The sequence below is a fragment of the Aquarana catesbeiana genome, linkage group LG02 (assembly GCF_042186555.1).
Source record: "Aquarana catesbeiana isolate 2022-GZ linkage group LG02, ASM4218655v1, whole genome shotgun sequence".
Taxonomy (NCBI): domain Eukaryota; kingdom Metazoa; phylum Chordata; class Amphibia; order Anura; family Ranidae; genus Aquarana; species Aquarana catesbeiana.
In genome coordinates, this window is record NC_133325.1 from 237,259,454 (window position 1) to 237,281,609 (window position 22,156).

General features: G+C 40.6%; 1 protein-coding gene across 2 annotated transcripts in view; it reads left to right on the forward strand.

Annotated features, from left to right (window-relative positions):
* Positions 1-22,156, forward strand: part of PIBF1 (progesterone immunomodulatory binding factor 1) — a 301,512-nt gene that overhangs the window by 274,697 nt on the left and 4,659 nt on the right. The window lies entirely within an intron of this gene.

Sequence of the window (22,156 nt, forward strand, 5' to 3'; positions counted from 1 at the left end):
GATCTGTAAGGTTTTTTTTTTTTTTGTTCAGCCCACTGGGTTGAACGAAAAAAAAAAAAAAACAGTGTGTACTCCGCATGATGCTAAGGGTGGCCAGAATCAGGCAGTAGAAATTAGGTGGATCCAACATTAAAATCTTGCCCAATCTTTTTAATAAAGGCTGTCCCCATGCATGACCACCCTATATGTGGTTGTTCATTAAGGTACTAACAGAATGGCTCTTGCTTCATGATAGTTTTCTCTGTTTTAGGTTTACACCCAAAATGTTTGTGCATACAAATTATGCAAATTATGCTCACAAACAATTTGTACTTAATATATACTGTAATATAACACAAACTCTGAAATTCACTTGTGCAATTCTTTTTATTAGACAGTATGTCATTACTCATTAGGCATGGCTGTCTGTAGTATGTAGCCAAAAGCTGTATTGGAAAGGGTCAAATAGGGATTTGGAGGAAAGTGTAAAAAACAAGCAGTTCTACACAATAGGATTCAATGCAGCATGAAGAATCATGGTGAGAATGCTCTCATTACAGAATAATAGTTGAGCTGAAAAAGATATGGGTAATAGGTGTTCAAATGACCATGTAAATGAAAAAAATTGTTTTGTAACAAATATAGAGAAGATGAAGGAGAAAAAGCACAAATTTTACTCTAAAGCAATGTTACAATGCAAAAGTTTATTTAAAAGAGGGAGGACTAAAAAAATAAGAGGTAGGACTAGTCACATAAGTCACCCATACAATTTCAAATGTCATTTTTTAATTTTTTTACTTCTGGTTAGAGAATATTAGTAAGTAGCATGCTGTTTGGCAGTGCAATCACTTTATCTCTATCTCTATCATTATTAGGCCTAGATTTATCAGCAACATTATATAAAGATGTCCATATTTTATATATGACAAAGAACCTGCACAGTAGTGCACACCTATGTAAGAATTGGCTAGTTAAAAAAGATAACTAAAGCTGTCTATAGATGGATCTCAGTTTGGCCGATTCATCAAGAACTGGACAAATTTTAGTCCACCTATGGCCTTTCCTGTTCGAGAGGAATAACACAATGTGCAGACATCATGCTGGGAGGGGCCAGGTGTCATCTTGCTGTCAGTTCAGCAAGATGACACCTGGCCCCTCCCAGCATGATGTCGCCTTTAGGCGGCTAAGACCTGTGTGACAAAATGACTCTGGGAGGGGCCAGGTGCCATCTTGCTGAACTGACAGATCTACTGCTGTAAAAAGGCACTTGTATTTGTTTCGGTGCATTGTAAGTGTCATTGCTTTTTACAGTGGGTATAGAAAAGAATCACCCCCCCCCCCCAATCATATTTTGTTGCTTTTTACATCTAAAAACTGAATTACTGCGTTGGAAAAAGGATTACCCCCCCCTTCCTAAAATTGACTTGTAAACTCAATCGGGTGTTGCTAATCACCTCCTCAATGGCACACAAAGCCATTTGACTTTCAACTGTGATCAGTTATAGTCATTTTGATTAGCTCAGCATGAAAAGAGGTTTCCTGAAGCATTCTAGTCCCTGGTAGTGCAACTGAAGCAAGATATTAACTATGGGTGGCAAGGCACTCTTAAAAGATATCTGGGATAAAATTGTGGACAGGCACAAGTCAGGAGATGGATAGAAAAATATTTCAAAGGCTTTACCAATGTCTAGAAGCACAGTGACGTCTATTATTAAGAAGTGGAAGGTACATGGTACAACACAGAACCACAGGATCAGGATGTCGCTCCAAACTGGATGAAAGAGCCAAGAGGAAACTGGTCAGAGAGGCAGCCAAGAGGCCTACAGCAACTCTGTTGCAGGAATTCATGACAAAAGTGGTCATTGTGTGCATGTGACAACAATATCACAAATTCATTGAGGTGAGCTTTGCCAAAACACACCTTAACCAGTTCCGACCTGCGATACAGCTAAAAGGCGGCTACAGCACGCTCCCTGCAGCTCACTCTGTGATTGCTGCGTCCTTAGGACACAGCTGATCACAGATCGAGGTAAAGGGCCAATCACAGCGGCCCTTTACCACGTCATCAGCTGTGTCCAATGACAGCTGATTGTGATGTAAACACAAGCTGGTTATCAGCATTCCTTTCTGCACGCTGACAGTGAGGAGATCCGATAACTGGCTTGTGTTAAAGGGACATTTCATATGGATACAGTGTAGCATGACTACGCAATTTTCATTCAAAATGTGACAACGATGAAAGCTGAAAATTGACCTGGGCAGGAAAGAGGTAAAAGTGCCCAGTAGTCAAGTGGTTAATGATTCTAAGGCGGGGGCTTTGTAATGGCGCTGTGAGGTTGTGTGACAGGACAGTGCCCGTGATTGGAAACAATGTACAATACAGTGTATTTAAAACAACAAGATCATGGGTATTAAAATTCTGACGCGTTTCGACCCTCACTGGGTCTTCTTCAGAGGATAGTTGTCAACTGTAAGGATATAAGCATATATCAAACATGGCATAACAATCAACAATGAAGGACTTATGTGTGTATAACGCAGCTTATCTGCATAAAATTACGGGTAATTATGTAATTTTATTCTAATTTTGTTCTAAATACACTGTATTGTACATTGTTTCCAATCACGGGCACTGTCCGTTATGCACCCGAAAGATGGGGATTATATCCCTTTTTTTCTTCGGTACACCGCACATATTCAAGAATTGACTTCTTTCTGATTCAGCATAAAGATTTACCTCTTGAAGCCTCCTCCCAAATCGACTTCATATCCTTTTCCGACCACGCACCGATTCAAGTCACCTTGCGATTGGAATATATCCCCCTCAGCCCCCCGACTTGGAAGCTCAATGAGTCTTTGTTACAAATCCCGGAGGTGTGTTGTGAACTAGGACAGTACCTTGTTGATTACTTTTCAGAAAACATTGACCCATCCTTCAATCCGGCGACCATTTGGAAAGCGCATAAATGTGTGGTGCGGGGCGCGTTGATCTGAATAGGGGCCCAAAAGAAGCGGGAACGGTCTCGTCAGATTGATTCATTAATTTCTCAGGTGTGCTCTCTCGAGCTGCTACACAAACTATCATTGGCGGAAGCCCATCTCACGGCCCTCTTGAAGGCCAGGGAAGAACTGAAAGATCTGCTTTACCAGAAGATCTGGGCTAGGCATTCCTTATTTGAATTTTCAAACAAATCGGGGTCAATGCTGGCTAGAGCCCTTCGTGGCCCGTGGAAGTGCACCTTCATTCCATATATCACAACCAGACAGAGAACCAAGGTAAATACCTCTAAGGATATGGCACAGGAATTTTTTGATTTTTTTTTTTACCAGAAATTGTATAATTTACACCCCACTGAGACCACAGAGACAGTTGCGACCAGGACAGGGTCAGCTAGTGAATACATCAGAGCCTCTGGCATGCCCACATTACCGGATGGAATAAGAGACTCCATGGAGTCTGAGATTACAGCTGAGGAATTCAACGTAGCCTTAGATCAAACCAAACATCAGAAGGCACCGGGGTCTGATGGTTTCACGTTGACTTATCACACCTTCTCGACTTCTCTGACGCCTCATTTCTTGACAGCCTATAATACTCTGTAGGGGAAAGGTTCCATGCCAACGGACACACTGAGGGTGTATATATCACTCATACCCAAAGAAGGGAAGGACCCATACCAATGTGGAAATTACCATCCAATCGCGCTTCTCAATGTAGATTTAAAGCTCTTTTCAAAAATTTTGTCCAACCGACTTTTACTGCACATCCCGAAATTGATACACTTCAGATCAGATTCAGATCAGGCGGGTTTTGTGCCATTGAGGGAAGCAAGGGACAACACTGCCAGGGTTTTCAACCTTATCCATACGGCTCCATCAGAAGCCCCTTTCTCTTGCTTTCAACAGACGTGGAGAAGGCCTTCGACAGGGTGGCCTGGCATTTCATGCGGGCCACCCTGGATCACATTGGACTAGGTCTCAATATGCTTTGATGGATCCTATCTCTCTATTTCATCCCCTCGGTGGCGGTACGAGTAAATGAATGGCGCTACAGTATGTGCAAAGTAATACATACACTGTCAACAAATGTTTTCATAAGTCCCGTTTGTTTTTGGTTCTTGGTATCTGCCGATTAAGTGTTTCTTTATTTGTGAAAATGACTTGACTTGTTGTATCTGAGATGCTTTGCCATAATAAAAGAATAAACAAAAAAGGATTCTGAGGCCACATGGAAAAAGGTGTTAGGATCAGACGAGGCTAAAATGTAATTATTTGGCTTCAACACCAAACGATATGTCTGGCGGAAATCCAATACAGCTCACCATCCAAATAACACCATTCCCACAGTAAAGCATGGAAATGGTAATATCCTGTTATAGGGGTGTTTCTCTGCAGCAAGGACAAATGAGGAAAATCTGCTGCCCTCTGCCAGAAAGTTGTTGTTGGGTTACATAAATGTATGACTCAGAGGGTTGGCCGTGTCATTGCCAGCATCCCTTGTAATTTTTAGAACTAGATGTGTACCTCAAAATGGGATTTTAAGGGCAATGCAGAAATTGGCAGTGTTGAATTATAGTTAAAAAGAAGTTTATTGATACAAAAACGAATAGGATATACATGAACATACACATTGATCTAGTTAAGAATAATTATAAAAACATCAGATATATGGAAACATATGATGCATCCTACTGCTAGTTACAAGTACCACCCCCGATAGGTGTGATGGCGTCCTGATAGCAGATTTCCAACGCGTTTCAACTTATTGTAAGGATAAAGTCTTCCTCAGGGAGGGACTGCATCACATTCTAAAATTTTAAGTAACAGCATGATTATTGGTATATACTTAAATATTTGTTTGTTACCTATATCTACAGAAATCGCATTACAACAGAAAAGTATTATATGCGACTTACATTTGCGACTACAGAAATCGCATTACAACAGAAAAGTATTATATGCGACTTACATTTGCATTTAACTGTGAAAAATCGCTTTCCCAGTGCTGGCAGGGGTCCTAACACGTGATTGTCAATGCTGCTCAAATATCCTCTACGGGATGGCCTGGTATATTGTGAAGAAACCAGTATTTGGCAGTCGTGATAATTAAACAACTGAAAAACATGAAGGTATAAGGGAAATGCTAAGAAATTGAACATCAAAAAGGTCAAAGAATGGAAATAATGGTGATTCGTAGGGGAAATAAGGTTCCCCAGGGCCATCATAGAGTAAAAGAGATCAAATACCTTAAATTGATTGTGTCAGGTGTATTGTTCCAAGTGGCAGGGAGCTCTGGTCCTGGAGTACCTCTCTGTAACAAAGCCAGTTGTGGAATGCTGCCTGTGGCCATCCCTGGCATCCTAATATATGGGGTGTGGGCGTGGCTAAGTGATGGGCGTAGCCCTATTCTAGGTAGAGTCTCACATTCATTGGTGGTGCAGTGGAGGGGGTGCAACTTCAATTGGCTGCTGTCACTGTTTAGAGGAAGCACCTTTGTACAATGTATTGAGGGGAAGCGTCCAGAAGCTTCCCTGTTGTCTAGGTAGCAGACGCTTGGACCTCCTCCAAAAAAAAAAAAAAAAAAAAAAAAATTCCTTTTCTCCTCCCCGTGACGTGTAGTATGGGCTCGGGGTGAGGCGGGGAGAGAGGTGCGTCTGGTTAACCAGACGCACCTCTCTCCCCGCCTCACCCCGAGCCCATACTACATGGGCTACGTGTAAGCAATAGGCTTCACGTCACGGGGAGGAGAAAAGGAATTTTTTTTTTTTTTTTTTTTTTTTGGAGGAGGTCCAAGCGTCTGCTACCTAGACAAAAGGGAAGCTTCTGGACGCTTCCCCTCAATACATTGTACAAAGGTGCTTCCTCTAAACAGTGACAGCAGCCAATTGAAGTTGCACCCCCTCCACTGCACCACCAATGAATGTGAGACTCTACCTAGAATAGGGCTACGCCCATCACTTAGCCACGCCCACACCCCATATATTAGGATGCCAGGGATGGCCACAGGCAGCATTCCACAACTGGCTTTGTTACAGAGAGGTACTCCAGGACCAGAGCTCCCTGCCACTTGGAACAATACACCTGACACAATCAATTTAAGGTATTTGATCTCTTTTACTCTATGATGGCCCTGGGGAACCTTATTTCCCCTACGAATCACCATTATTTCCATTCTTTGACCTTTTTGATGTTCAATTTCTTAGCATTTCCCTTATACCTTCATGTTTTTCAGTTGTTTAATTATCACGACTGCCAAATACTGGTTTCTTCACAATATACCAGGCCATCCCGTAGAGGATATTTGAGCAGCATTGACAATCACGTGTTAGGACCCCTGCCAGCACTGGGAAAGCGATTTTTCACAGTTAAATGCAAATGTAAGTCGCATATAATACTTTTCTGTTGTAATGCGATTTCTGTAGTCGCAAATGTAAGTCGCATATAATACTTTTCTGTTGTAATGCGATTTCTGTAGATATAGGTAACAAACAAATATTTAAGTATATACCAATAATCATGCTGTTACTTAAAATTTTAGAATGTGATGCAGTCCCTCCCTGAGGAAGACTTTATCCTTACAATAAGTTGAAACGCGTTGGAAATCTGCTATCAGGACGCCATCACACCTATCGGGGGTGGTACTTGTAACTAGCAGTAGGATGCATCATATGTTTCCATATATCTGATGTTTTTATAATTATTCTTAACTAGATCAATGTGTATGTTCATGTATATCCTATTCGTTTTTGTATCAATAAACTTCTTTTTAACTATAATTCAACACTGCCAATTTCTGCATTGCCCTTAAAATCCCATTTTGAGGTACACATCTAGTTCTAAAAGTTGTTGTTGGGTTGCCTGTACCTTCGTATGGGTACACAGTTACTGAGGTGCAGGAAGAGTTGGTGAACTACAAGGCACTGGTCATCACTTCCAGTTCATTGAGAACTACAAGCCGTCTGAGGTAGATGGGACTAGTAGTTCATTTGTTCACAGATCTGCGGTGGAGCCCCGCATAGCCATGCTGTTTTAAAAATGTGACAGTGGGTGTGGGGGAGAAGATCCAGCGCCTGCTGTCACGGGGGTGAGAGGTTTGCTGCTGCATAGTAACATTCCAGGATTTAAAATGTTACAAAAGGTGAACTTATCCTTTAAGGGTGTAATAGACCACGTGAGAGAACCTATCATTTACATTTTGCAATCAACCCGCTATGGCGCATCTCAGGTGCATACAAAAATGATGATTGCGCTTCACATGTTGGGTATCACTGTGCATGCTAGAATGAGGGCCAGAATTCTAGGACCATCATTCATGGTTAACTCTAAACTGACGATCATTTAAAACCTCATCTGTGGACATTTTTGGTACCAAACTGTGTTTAAAACCAATAAATACATTCCTATCTCTACCCTCACCCACAAGGTGGCGTTCCTTGAGCACACCTCTTCAATGTGAGCATCTAAACTGAGCAGCCTTATCTTGCATAGTAATAAGGTAATGTTGAAGTCCAGTACTTCCTTCTTGCCTGAGTTCGTTTCTGCATTTCACTTCATTTTGGACATTGTTTGACCACCCTTTCAATCAGGTCTAGTTCCTCTGAACAAAATTTCCCTCCATTGCATGGATGTGGGTCAGGCTGTGTGATTCTATCTCTCTGATGCTGCTTTTTCAGAAAGACTGGTTTGCTTTTTGACTTTACTGTTGTAATAGGATATACATGAACATACACATTGATCTAGTTAAGAATAATTATAAAAACATCAGATATATGGAAACATATGATGCATCCTACTGCTAGTTACAAGTACCACCCCCGATAGGTGTGATGGCGTCCTGATAGCAGATCGCCCCGCTGAGCTATTGTGTTCTGACGGGGGACTGTCCCCTGCCACAACACACTGGTGAAGGCTTGCAGCCTTTGGCTGCCAACACTGATTGGATGCTGGTTTTCCAGCGTAAATAAAAATTAAGTACAGCGCTACGTTTAGAGTGAAAGTGAAAAGCAGCCAACACACCTATAGACTCAAGGCAGAAAAAACCAAAAGAAACAAAAGTGTGGCGCTATATATCACATCCACAGCCGTGTGTATTACAATAAAGACATATAAAAATAGGTGAATACTACCAAAAAATGTATGACCATAAAATGGATAGTGTCAAATAATTAATCAGTGTTGATCACATATAAAGTAAATACACAATAATACCTAATCATCAGATGTGCCAGTGATTAGTAGAAACCCGTGCTGGTTCCATGAGCCAGACCCCAAACATAAAAAACATGAAACCTTTAAAAGTCCATAAAAAATGTGTAGAAAAATAGTGAAGAAAACATCAACAGAGTTCAAAGGGGGTGATGATGCATAGCCAGATGGTATTCACAGAATTTTAGTTGCACCAAATCTGGCGAGTGGGCAGAAGGGAGACCACAAGTGTGCATAGATTATACATCAGTGCCGGGGCCAACACCAGGAGTAGAGGAGGCTTACCGGAAAAAATTGACCTGAAATGGCGTACGCCAGACAAGTCAAAAAAGCATAATAACCACTGGTTCTGGGAAATGCGTCTTGACCCCTCACGATCGCCGCTATTTGATATTTGAGCTCTGTTTCGTTCTTCCAAAATGTGAGTCTGTTTTTTATTATTTTAATAAACTAGTGTTTTAAAACGTTATTACACTATCTGAGTTTTGTTTGCTCCTTGCATAGCATATGAAACTACACTTTTGGCCTATGCTGTATTACCTATGGGAGAGGAAGCCGTGCGGACACCCCCTTTTCTTTCCACCATCTGTTGATGACATCTGACAAGACGCATTTCCCAGAACCAGTGGTTTTTATGCTTTTTTGACTTGTCTGGCGTACGCCATTTCAGGTCAATTTTTTCCGGTAAGCCTCCTCTACTCCTGGTGTTGGCCCCGGCACTGATGTACAATCTATGCACACTTGTGGTCTCCCTTCTGCCCACTCGCCAGATTTGGTGCGACTAAAATTCTGTGAATACCATCTGGCTATGCATCACCCCCTTTGAACTCTGTTGATGTTTTCTTCACTATTTTTCTACACATTTTTTATGGACTTTTAAAGGTTTCATGTTTTTTATGTTTGGTGTCTGGCTCATGGAACCAGCACGGGTTTCTACTAATCACTGGCACATCTGATGATTAAGTATTATTGTGTATTTACTTTATATGTGATCAACACTGATTAATTATTTGACACTATCCATTTTATGGTCATACATTTTTTGGTAGTATTCACCTATTTTTATATGTCTTTATTGTAATACACACGGCTGTGGATGTGATATATAGCGCCACACTTTTGTTTCTTTTGGTTTTCTAGCGTGCCCGTTCAACAGAAGCCAGCCATTCAGCCAGCTTCTGTTGGACATGCTGGTGTACACATGGGCCGAATTTCGGCCAGTTTCTGTTAAACTGTCCAATATTTGACCTGTGTATACCAGGCTTAGGTTTTACCTGGTGGGTGTTCAGGCCTCAGCTGATGTCAGCTTTGGCATAAGTTCTTTCACGTGGCTTTATGAGCTGCAAGCTATAACCAGTTCCTGTTGGGTACATTAACATTTGTTTGCTATGTTTCCCTTCCAAGTTGGACTGTTTTTGAGTGTCCCGAAGGTTTAAAGCTTCCCTTGTCCCTCAGTGGGTGAGAAAGAAAATATAATTTTTTTGTCCTGTAATTTGTGTTTATTTATGTGCATTTAAGATCTCTGTACTGCTTTGTTAAAATACTGAAGCGTGCTGGTGGATAGAGGGGTTCTCTCGAGCTGGCCCACAGTTTGGTTACCAGAGTCCAGTTTGGCAGTATAGCCTGAAGATGTCCTGTGTCCCTCAAAAGAATCAAAATTCAGATAAACAAAAAAGGAAATGATTACATGGTGTATACAAAAAGCATTTTTTTTAGTACCAACTGTTGTTTCCTCTACTTTATTTAAAAGGCCAACTGTCCTTTTGAAACAGTTTTGTGTATTGGTATCCTTTGCAATGTGTATGTAAACATAGTTACATAGTAGGTGAGGTTGAAAAAAGACACAAGTCCATCAAGTCCAACCTATGTGTGTGATTATATGTCAGTATTACATTGTATATCCCTGTATGTTGCAGTCGTTCAGGTGCTTATCTAATAGTTTCTTGAAACTATCAATGCCCCCCTGCTGAGACCACCGCCTGTGGAAGGGAATTCCACATCCTTGCCACTCTTACAGTAAAGAACCCTCTATGTAGTTTAAGGTTAAACCTCTTTTCTTCTCATTTTAATGAGTGGCCACGAGTCTTGTTAACCACTTCAGCCCCGGAAGGATTTACCCCCTTCCTGACCAGAGCACTTTTTACAATTTGGCACTGCATCGCTTTAACTGCTAATTGCGCGGTCATGCAATGCTGTACCCAAACAAAATTTGCGTCCTTTTCTTCCCACAAATAGAGCTTTCTTTTGATGGTATTTGATCACCTCTGCGGTTTTTATTTTTTGCGCTATAAACAGAAAAAGACCGAAAATTTTGGAAAAAAATGATATTTTCTACTTTTTGTTATAAAAAAAATCCAATAAACTCAATTTTAGTCATACATTTAGGCCAAAATGGTAAAAAAATGTCAATAAGCGTATATTTATTGGTTTGCGCAAAAGTTATAGCGTCTAAAAACTAGGGTACATTTCCTGGATTTTACACAGCTTTTAGTTTATCATTTCTTGAGGTGCTAAAATGTCAGGGCAGTACAACCCCCCCCCCCCAAATGACCCCATTTTGGAAGGTAGACACCCCAAGGAAATTGCTGAGAGGCATGTTGAGCCCATTGAATATTATTTTTTTTTTGTCCCAAGTGATTGAATAATGACAAAAAAAAAAAAAATTACAAAAAGTTGTCACTAAATGATATATTGCTCACACAGGCCATGGGCATATGTGGAATTGCACCCCAAAATACATTTAGCTGCTTCTCCTGAGTATGGGGATACCACATGTGTGGGACTTTTTGGGAGTCTAACCGCGTACGGGGCCCCGAAAACCAATCACCGCCTTCAGGATTTCTAAGGGTGTAAATTTTTGATTTCACTCTTCACTGCCTATCACAGTTTCGGAGGCCCAGGAATTCCCAGATGGAACAAACACCACCCCCCAATGACCCCATTTTGGAAACACCCCAAGCTATTTGCTGAGAGGCATGGTGAGTATTTTGCAGCTCTCATTTGTTTTTGAAAATGAAGAAAGACAAGAAAAAACATTTTTTTTTTCTTTTTTCAATTTTCAAAACTTTGTGACAAAAAGTGAGGTCTGCAAAATACTCACTATACCTCTCAGCAAATAGCTTGGGGTGTCTACTTTCCAAAATGTGGTCATTTGGGGGGGGGGGGGTTGTGCCACCTGGGCATTCCATGGCCTCCAAAACTGTGATAGGCAGTGAAGAGTGAAATCAAACATTTATGCCCTTAGAAAGCCTGAAGGCAGTGCTTTGTTTTCGTGGTCCCGTACGAGGCCAGGCTCCCAAAAAGTCTCACACATGTGGTATCTCCGTACTCAGGAGAAGCAACAGAATGTATTTTGGGGTTTCATTTCACATATTCCCATGGCATGTTTGAGCAATATATCATTTAGTGACAACTTTGTGCAAAAGTTTCCTGCAACTTTCCCGCAACTTGTGTCACAATATAAAATATTCCATGGACTCGACATGCCTCTCAGCAAATAGCTTTGGGTGTCTACTTTCCAAAATGGGGTCATTTGGGGGGTTTTGAACTGTCCTGGTATTTTATGCACAACATTTAGAAGCTTATGTCACACATCACCCATACTTCTAACCACTTGAAGACAAAGCCCTTTCTGACACTTTGTTTACATGAAAAAAATTATTTTTTTTTTGCAAGAAAATTACTTTGAACCCCCAAACATTATATATTTTTTAAAAGCAAATGCCCTACAGATTAAAATGGTGGGAGTTTCATTTTTTTTTTTTCACACTGTATTTGCGTAGTGATTTTTCAAACGTATTTTTTGGGGAAAAAACACACTTTTTAAAATTTTAATGCACTAAAACACACTATATTGCCCAAATGTTTGATGAAATAAAAAAAGATGATCTTAGGCCGAGTACATGGATACCAAACATGACATGCTTTAAAATTGCGCACAAACGTGCAGTGGCAACAAAATAAATACATTTTTAAAAGCCTTTGTAGGTTACCACTTTAGATTTACAGAGGAGGTCTACTGCTAAAATGACTGCCCTCGATCTGACCTTCGCGGTGATACCTCACATGCATGGTGCAATTTCTGTTTACATTTGACGCCAGACCAACGCTTGCGTTCGCCTTAGCAAGAGAGCAGGGGGGGACAGGGTTTTTTTTTTTTTTTTTATTTATTTTTTTTTTGCTTTTTTATATTATTTTTAAACTGTTCCTTTCATTTTTTTTTTAAATCATTTTTATTGTTATCTCAGGGAATGTAAATATCCCCTATGATAGCAATAGGTAGTGACAGGTACTCTTTTTTGAAAAAATTGGGGTCTATTAGAACCTAGATCTCTCCTCTGCCCTCAAAGCATCTGACCACACCAAGATCGGTGTGATAAAATGATTTCCCAATGGCGCTGTTTACATCCGGCGAAATCTAAGTCATAAAATGCTCGTAGCTTCCGGTTTCTTAGGCCATAGAGATGTTTGGTGCCACTCTGGTCTCTGATCAGCTCTATGGTCAGCTGGCTGAATCACCGGCTGCATTCTCAGGTTCCCTGTTGAGACAGGAGAGCCAGAGAAAAACACGGAAGACGGTGGGGGGAATTCCCTCCCACTGCTTGTAAAAGCAGTCTAGAGGCTAATTAGCCGCTAGGATTGCTTTTATATGAAAGCCGACCGCTGGCTGAAAAGAATGATACCAAGATGATACCTAAACCTGCAGGCATCATTCTGGTATAACCACTCAAAGTCGTGAATGGCGTACCTGAAGACAAAAAAATGGTTAACAATAAAACACAGTAAACGGTAAAGTATAAAAAAATCACATACCTGAAAAGCAAACATGATAAAATATAATAACAATAAAACATTGCAGAATAGAATACAGTAAAAAAGAGCAGAACAATAGAGAGAGAATAGAGAGAGAGAGAACAATAAAACGAAAACATTCACCAGTGCAAAGACCATGATTATCAGGACAGGAGGGGCAATAATAGCGTGTGTCACGCCTATATCCGCGCTTGCTGCAGACACGACATCTTTTTTGGGGGGGTTAGTTGGGTAGGGGTACTCGGGAGGACATAAAGAAAATGCCTCTCATGCAGCCGACTGCATATGGTTGGGGATGTGAATGGGGGAAGTACGGGTGCTGCAGAAGTGGTGGGTTCCCAATTAGGATTGGCGAATGCAGCAGGAAGGGCACTATGGGCACGACGGGCCTGTATTTGTCTTCTTCTTGGTGGCAGCGGGACACTACTTGTGCTTGCCGCCTCACCAGCTCGAACTGCACTTATGGGACTCGCCACGTCACCAAGTGTTACTGCAGCGCTGGTTTCACTACAACCGGGGTGTACTAGGCCTCTGGTGCTTGCCAGTTCACCAAAACGTTACCAAAAAAACTGTTAGCAGTCGCAGGGATCAGGCCTAACGCTGTAGTTATGCGTTTAGTGTTTTGTAAGTGACAGTGATCGATCGATACTGCGCTGGGCTGGGCGGAGGGGCAAAACGCAGGTGCTAGCAGGTATCTGGGCTGATCCCGCTTACACTGCGTTTTTGGGAACCCTAAACTGCTGGGGACGCTAGTATAGATCTGATCGGATCAGATATTGATCCGTTCAGATACTATACCACTAGGGGAGGTGTACAGTGCTTGCGTGGGTGTTAGCGCTACTGGCGCTAATCTGACGCTGCCTGGGGCAATGCATATCACCGCCGGGCGATCAGGGGGCTAAACCTTTATTCGGTAATAAACGGCGGGTGCCCTGACACTATAAAAAGTAAACAAACTAACCAGCGTCACCCGTAACACTTATACAGTGATCACTGGTGAAAGGGTTAACTAGGGGGTTAACTAGGGGGCAATCAAGGGGTTAAAACCTTTATTCGATAGTATATGGGGGTCCCTGATGCTATAAAACGCTGACGGCGAACCTAAATATTTCCTTCCCTAACTAGCGTCACCAGTGACACTATTACAGCTGTCAGAAAAACGATTGCTTAGTGACACTGGCGACGGGGGGGATCAAGGGGTTAAAACTTTATTAGGGGGGGCTAGGGGGGTATCCTAGACCTAAAGGGGGCTAACAGTAACTGCCCTACCACACTAACTGTCGCAAACTGACACCAATGCAGTAATCAGAAAAAAAAAAACTGCTTGGTGTCAGTGAGACGGGGGGGGGGGGGGGGGGGTGATTAGGGGGGGATCAGGGTGTATTGTGTGCCTGGCATGTTCTACTGTGATGTGTAGTCTTGTACACTCACATTGCAGTCTTCTCTCCTCAGCGCCGGAACGGAAAATACCGAGCCGAGGAGAGACATCATTTCCTCTGCCTCTGTGTATTATACATAGGCAGGGGAATGATCCCATTGGCTGGGAGTGATCGGGGGGGCACGAATGGATGGCCTCCCCCTCACCTCCGATCGCCGGGGGACAAACGCCGACCGCCTCGGGCACCAGGGGGGGGTCCGATCGGACCCCCCTCCCTCGGGAGGCAAATCACGTACAGGTACGTGATTCTGCCTGCCCGTGCCATTCTGCCGACGTACATCGTCGTGAGGCGATCGGCAAGTGGTTAAACCTCCTTCCGCAAAAAAGTTTTACCCCTATTGTGGGGTCACTAGTATGGTATTTGTGTATGGAAATCATATCCCCTCTCAAGCGTGTCTTCTCCAGAGAGAATAAGTTCAGTGCTCGCAACCTTTCCTCATAAATAATATTAGCTTTATTGCCCTTCTTTGTACTCGCTCCATTTCCAGTACATCCTTCCTAAGGACTTGTGCCCAGAACTGGACAGCATACTCTAGGTGCAGCCAGACCAGAGCCTTGTAGAGCGGGAGAATTATCATTTTATCTCTGGAGTCGATCCCCTTTTTAATGCATGCCAATATTCTGTTTGCTTTGTTAGCAGCAGCTTGGCATTGCATGCCATTGCTGAGCCTATCATCTACTAGGAAAATATTCCTAGCTTAAATATTTTACGTCTACAAATGTATATGCATGCTTAATATTGGTTGCATAGAAAAAAGTGTTTTGTACTCCCTTAAAAATTGTCTTACTGAATTGTTTGTATTAAAAGATTAGATTGGTATGCTGGTGAGCAAGCATCTTCCTGCTTTAGCTGCTGTTATAAATGGGGAGAGCTACCCTGACTAGGTGGCCAGACATTGAAAACATTTCACCATGCAGCGTAATGAAGTCATATAGGCAGGTTGGCAACGTATCAGGGAGTTAAATGAAATTTTATAGAGTTGCAGCTGTGTAAACTCTGAAGTCATTCTGCACAGGAGTGCTTCTTGATGTAAACACAGATAAGGATATAATGTATTAACAAAGCTTTGGGATTTCTCACTGCTGTTATTGGAGAATAAAAGAACATTTAATGTACGCTGGTAACCTAGGAAGTTAACCTTGTAATGGCATATAACATTACTAAACTGGACACTTCCTAATATACATTAAAGATGCATATATGAAATACCTTAGTCCTTCTAGATTCATGTTATGTGTCTACTTCAATTAGTAAACCTTTTAAATATTATTCAAGGTCTGATAGTTGCATCCATTGTGTACCCAGCCTCACTGGGTAAACTACTTCACATTTAACATTTAACATTCAGGGCTCTCTTTGGGTAAAATCTCATATACCATTACATATATGTAGATTAGTGGTCTCTAAACTGTGGCCCTTTGCTCGCCTTTATCTGGCCCTTGGAGCACATTTCTTCCCACTGATATCAACAATGGGGCATAATACCTGCTGCTGACATCAACAACGGGGCATTATTTCTCCCATAGACACCAATGATGGGGCACTATTCCTCTCACTGACATCAGTCATGGAACACTGTTCCTCCTATTGACACCTATGATGAGGCACTATTCTTTCAACTGACACCTATGATGGGGCACTATTCTTTCAACTGACACCTATGATGGGGCACTATTCTTTCCACTGACACCAATGATGGGCACTATTCCTGCCGCTGACACCAATGATGGGCAGTATTGTTCTCATGGACACCAAAAATGCATTGTATACTCTCACTGGTCACAGTCCAGCCCCACTAAAGACTGAAGGACAGTAAACTGGTCCTTTGTTTAGAACATTTGGAGGCCCCTGATGTTGATATTAGCAATCAAAGCACCATTATAATGTCTAAAGCATAACTCATTTAAGTTTTAGAAAGGTGTATGCTTCCATGTAGTACCAGGGAGGGATCCCTTTCATAAAGACCACTCATAACCAGCAGTAAGACCTTTGAAAATAAAGAACCAGCTGGGACAATTGTATTAATTCTGGAGGTGTATTACTTTGCCATAAAATAAAAATGTAATTCATGTGACTATGTTATGACATGCCTAAGCACTTTTAGGTGTATACTATGTTTGTATGTTAGTCAAAGCAATATAGGATTTGTGTTATTGTGAGAATGCAATAACATTTCCAGTCTATGTACATTGTAAATATAAGGGGCTACTGACTATAACATTGAATAGAAAAAAATGTTACACAGTTAAAATGGAACCTTATCACATAATTATCCAATCGTTTAAGTAGTTAACCTTTACCTAACATTTAAAATGCTCTCCTTTATCTAGGTCGATTGTGTCAGGCAAAGAGAACGATAAGCTTTGCATGTTCTAGCAGAAAAATGTAATTTCTTTACTAAAAATAAATATGTATTATATGAGGCCATTATGGAAATATATTGTTTTTGCTGACAAGTGATCATGCAGATCTGTAACTTGTACATTCTTCATTGTTCTGTCTATCACATTTGAAATACTAGTATTGCCTGTCAATATATAGATTTAACAAAAGGATGTGTGTGTGAAGATTCCTTTAAATGATATGTTGTAGTGTCATCTTGAGTTTTGCATAATATTGAACACATATATGTACAGCAAGATGTGACTAGTTTCTAGAAACCAGAACATTTATAGTATTGCAAAATCTCACTGATCTCATCACTGGTGTGGAATACCTTGAAGGATATGTGACATTAGGAAAGGTGGTGAGGTGTGGGAACTGCAAACTTTTTTGGAAAGCAGAGCGTTAGAAATGAGCAATGTGTACCTGTAGTCCTTTTTTTCCCACAAATATAGCTTTCTTTTGGTGGTATTTGATCACCTCTGTGTTTTTTATTTTTTGCGCTATAAACAAAAAAAAGCGACAATTTTGAAAAAAAAAACGCATTATTTTTTACTTTTTGCTATAATAGATATATCCCCAAAAATATATATTAAATTTTTTTTTTTCCTCAGTTTAGGCCGATATGTATTCTTCTACATATTTTTGGTTAAAAAAATAACAATAAGCGTATATTGACTGGTTTGCTCAAAAGTTATAGCGTCTACAAAATAGGGGATAGTTTTATGGCATTTTTATTATTAATATATAATATTAGTAATGGCGGCGATCTGCGGTTTTTATCGGGACTGCAACATTATAGCGGACACATTGGACATTTTTGACACTATTTTGGGACCATTGTCATTTATACAGCGATCAGTGCTATAAAAATGCATTGATTACTGTGTAAATGACACTGGCAATGAAGTGGTTAACCACTAGGGGGCAATGAAGAGTTAAGTGTGTCCTAGGGAGTGTTTCTAACTGTGGGGGGGAGGGGCTACAACACACATGACAGTGATCACTGCTCCCGATGACAGAGCAGTGCTCTCTGTCCTGTCTCTAGGCAGAACGGGGAAATGCTTTGTTTACAAAAGTATCTCCCCATTCTACCTCTCTGTGACATGGAGGTCATAGAGAACGTGGCAGGCACGCGCAGCGCCGCTTCTTAAAGCGGACGTACCTGTACGCCCTTTTGCCCACCAGTGCCATTCTGCCAACATATATATCGGCGTGCGCTGGTCAGGAAGCGGTTAAAGCCATTGTAAACCTGTAATAATACAAAATACAGTGCTGCGCTACTAATCCTCAAAACGATATAATCAACAAATATTGTATATATTCCAAAATAAATGTGTATCATCCAAAAAAGAACAGTGTGAATATATGTCTCAAAAGTTCATGCATAAAGTGACTGATTGAAGAAAATCCAGCCATATTCCACCCCAAGTGCAGATAAAGGTAAGTGCTGTCCACCACCTGTATCAGCCACTCATCTCATAGACGAGTAAAATCAGCAGTTGTTCCTTCTGGGGATAATCAAGACACCCGGTACACTCAGGACACAAAGATCTCCTTAGGCGAAAAGACTCCTTAATGGGTTCCAAAGACCCCGATCATCTTACTCATCAGGTATAAATATGCAAGAAAAAGGCAACATATAGTGCTCTTTGTTTGATAAAACAAATTTAATGGTAAAAAAAGTAATGGATACACTCACAAGGATAGCACAATAAGCTTTGTGCAAGCTGCAAAGACTTGAAATCACAAGATGGCCATGGTGTGATGTCAGTCCGCACACAACGTGGCCATCTTGTGATTTCAAGGCTTACCTTTATCTACACATGGGGTGGAATGCGGCTGGATGTTCTTCAATCAGTAACTTTATGTATGAACTTTTGAGACATATATTCACACTGTTCTTTTTTGGATAATACACATTTATTTTAGAATATACACAATTTTTGTTGATTATTTTGTTTTGAGGATTAGTAGCGCAGCACTGTATTTTGTATTATTATTGGTTTAGAGGTGGAAGTGGAATCACTTAAAGTGATAGCAGCTTACTTACAATCACATATTTATATATTCACATTATTGCACCAATTGATTTTTATTCAGGTTGTAAACCTGTGCCCATCACTTGAAACACCTGAGATTAATATTTTGGAGGAGTGTATGCGTGCTTTCGGCAATATGGTGTCATTTTCCGCTTTTGGCTAATAAAAGCTATATGTTCCTAATAACTTTGTAAGTAATGGGGGGGGGGGTATTTTAATTCTTTGTTTCTTTTTAGAGCTTTCATAACCTGTGTGCAGACCACTTGTTAGTATCAAAACATAGCCTCATTTATCTCTAATGATAGAACATGTAGATGCTAATATACTTGTCTGAGCTATTTTCATCAAGCAATTCTGTCTATGTATCCCCTTGGCAACGTGTGTGCAGAGTTTACAACTCAAAGCAGCATATTGGCATTAGCTATGCAGTCCACTGAAACAGCTGCTGTGCAGTTGAGATGTTTTAGCATGCCACTGCACATGGCTGAGTTGTGCAAATAGTTAATGCTAAATAACTTGGCATATGCAGTCTGTCTTGTTTTAAGAAATGGCACAGGGCAGTTCAAATTTGAATTTTACATTACCTAGGTAACTTTCTTATATTGCACTGTATCTGCGTTTGACTACTAGGCGTGCTTCCTTGACATAAAACTTTGTAGATTCTGTTTTATTATACCTTAAAAGTGTTGAGCTTCCCTAGGTTATGAATTATGAAAATGTTTTGGTTCCAGGTCTATTGATTCATGATGGTTAGGGAAGCCCAGAGTTATTGAAATTACATGAAAGGAAATGAGAAACATTATTGCTTGGTACATATTAGACATGTTATTATTTGATTATTTTATTATTATTATTATTATTATTATACAGGATTTTAATAGCGCCAACAGTTGGCACTGCACTTTACAAGATAAAGGAAGAGACCAGTACATTTTTTAATAAAATTCAAGACCAGAGGGTTAGAAGGGCCCTTCTCGTTACAGATAAATGACAAGTGATACAACATGTAATAACTGTGAGGGATAAGCAGATAAGGAAAGTAATATTCCAGTTGTCTGGTAGAAGCTGAATGAGCTTCACTGAAAAGATGAGTAGGTGACAACAGTACAAATGCTTGCCTCCCGCTTTTATAAACCTGCACAGACCATGAACTGCCCAGATCTCACCACTGAGATTTTATTGCAGGCATTGTAAAGGTTCTTTGGGGGACACTTTTATTTCCAATTAAGTGAGTCTTCGATTTTCATTTGTGTTAGGGATAGCAAGAGTATTAGGCCTCATTCAGATGGGCGCTGGCACCAGTACTTGCTTGCAGGAGGCATTCATTTTTGCATCTGCATTTGCCCCAAGCTGCACACAGGTAGTCTATGGAAGTGGATGCAAATGCAAGGGCTGCACAGATTTATTTGTATGTTGAAATTGGACAGCCATGCAGGAGTAGACCGCGTTCATTCAGGAGCCCTGTAACTGCTCTTGTAGGGCTGTCAAATTTTGAGATGCATCTGTGTCCATTCAGCTGCTGTGTCTGAATAATAGAAAAACATCTCTTTTTTTGTATGTATTCTTAATTTTCAGTAAATCTTAAACAAAAATATGCATAAATGCCTGTTAAAAATACAATGCAAACCATAGTTTGTACTCTTCCACCTGAAATCTCCCTGCCTTACTAAATCCCAATTTATACTGACTAACCATGTAAGCCTGGAAGAAGCAATTTATATGTTCCCAGACATTAGACAACACACATTTTTCGTCAATCGAAAGATCAGTATTCTGACTGACACCCACAAAAATTTCTCAAGGTGTGGAACCCATGAATTTAATACGCTTATACAACACTCAAACGCAAAGGTCTAACCATACTATAACCCCTTAATTCAGAAGCCTTCCTTCCCCCATATATCCCCACCTCCTTGTTATCTTTTACTCTATTCTTCCTTTTCTCCTTATCTGTAATTTCATCTGTGTTGTCAAACTGTTACTCATTTCATTTATACTCATAATTCAAATTAATTATCCGTGAGACTGTTAATCTAGTCAGAAGATTAGCTTCTCCATATACTTGCTTACACTTTAGAGGCAATACAGTTTTATTCTGAGCATACATGAATTAGTATTTACGATCTGGCAGCAGGCTCATTGGTCTGTGCTAAAGCGGCTGATTTTCCATCCATCTATGGCCAGCTTCAGTAAGCTCAGACTTTGTGGAACAATCATTGAGATTTTCCATGTGATACTTTCAAATTGTTTGCCAGGCATAGCTGAATTGAACACTTGATTTGTCTTAAAACCTAATAAAAAATGTAATGAAAGTGAATAATGCAATGCAAATACACACAATGCACATGTATGAGTGCAAAAGGATCAGCAACCAATTATGTACCAACATATTTAGTACATGTAAATAACCTTTTGAGGACCTGAGAAGTCCCCTAAAATTACATATAAAACAGTGGTTGTAAAGACTTGATGGAAGCCCATAAAATGTTGCAAAAGTCTGAACTTGTGAGTCTGGTAGCTTAATCACATCCAGTTATAAAAGGCAATAGCTGCAATTCAAAGTAGTGTAAGACATAACTAAATGCTGCAATGGAGGTGGCCAGACTGTTTCATGTTTAATATCTTTGCATGACTGGTATTCCCCTCCACTTTCTTTCATGGTGATCACAAATAGAGTCTTCTTGCAATCGTCACAGACAGTAGTAAAACATTCCCAACCTTAACCAAAATTAGAAAAAAGCCTTGGCTAGATTTCCTCCTAAAAATCTATCTTTATCTAAGTATCTTTATAGACTATTCTCTACCATATTTCACACCAAAGTCCGCAAGGCCCTCTGGTGTGCACTATTGATTAATAAACTGGATCAAGTAGATCGATTTCAGCAGAAACTGGCAGACTTTATAGTATCAGTTGCCAAGGTCATTCCTTACCTTAAGCATAGGATAAGTAGGTTTCTAGTCAATGAGCAACTGTTCAGCATTCTCACAGCATCTTATGATAAATGTATGAGGATTGGAACACACTGACTAGCCAATAACCTTCCCTCTTTAGATCACACAATAACATAGCTGGTTGACTGCCTCACAGGCTCATTAGGAGCTGCCACTTACCCATCCTTCCTCCCCTTGTTCCCCCATCCTTCCCTACCAACAACTCTGCTCTTGGGTTATCCCCTTCCTTTTACTCTTTTTATATACCTACATTCACTCCCCCTGCCCATTTTTCAGTCCTCTTTCTCTTTTCTACCAGCTCCTAGACAATCTAGGATCTAGGACAACTCAGCTTGTTTTGAAAAA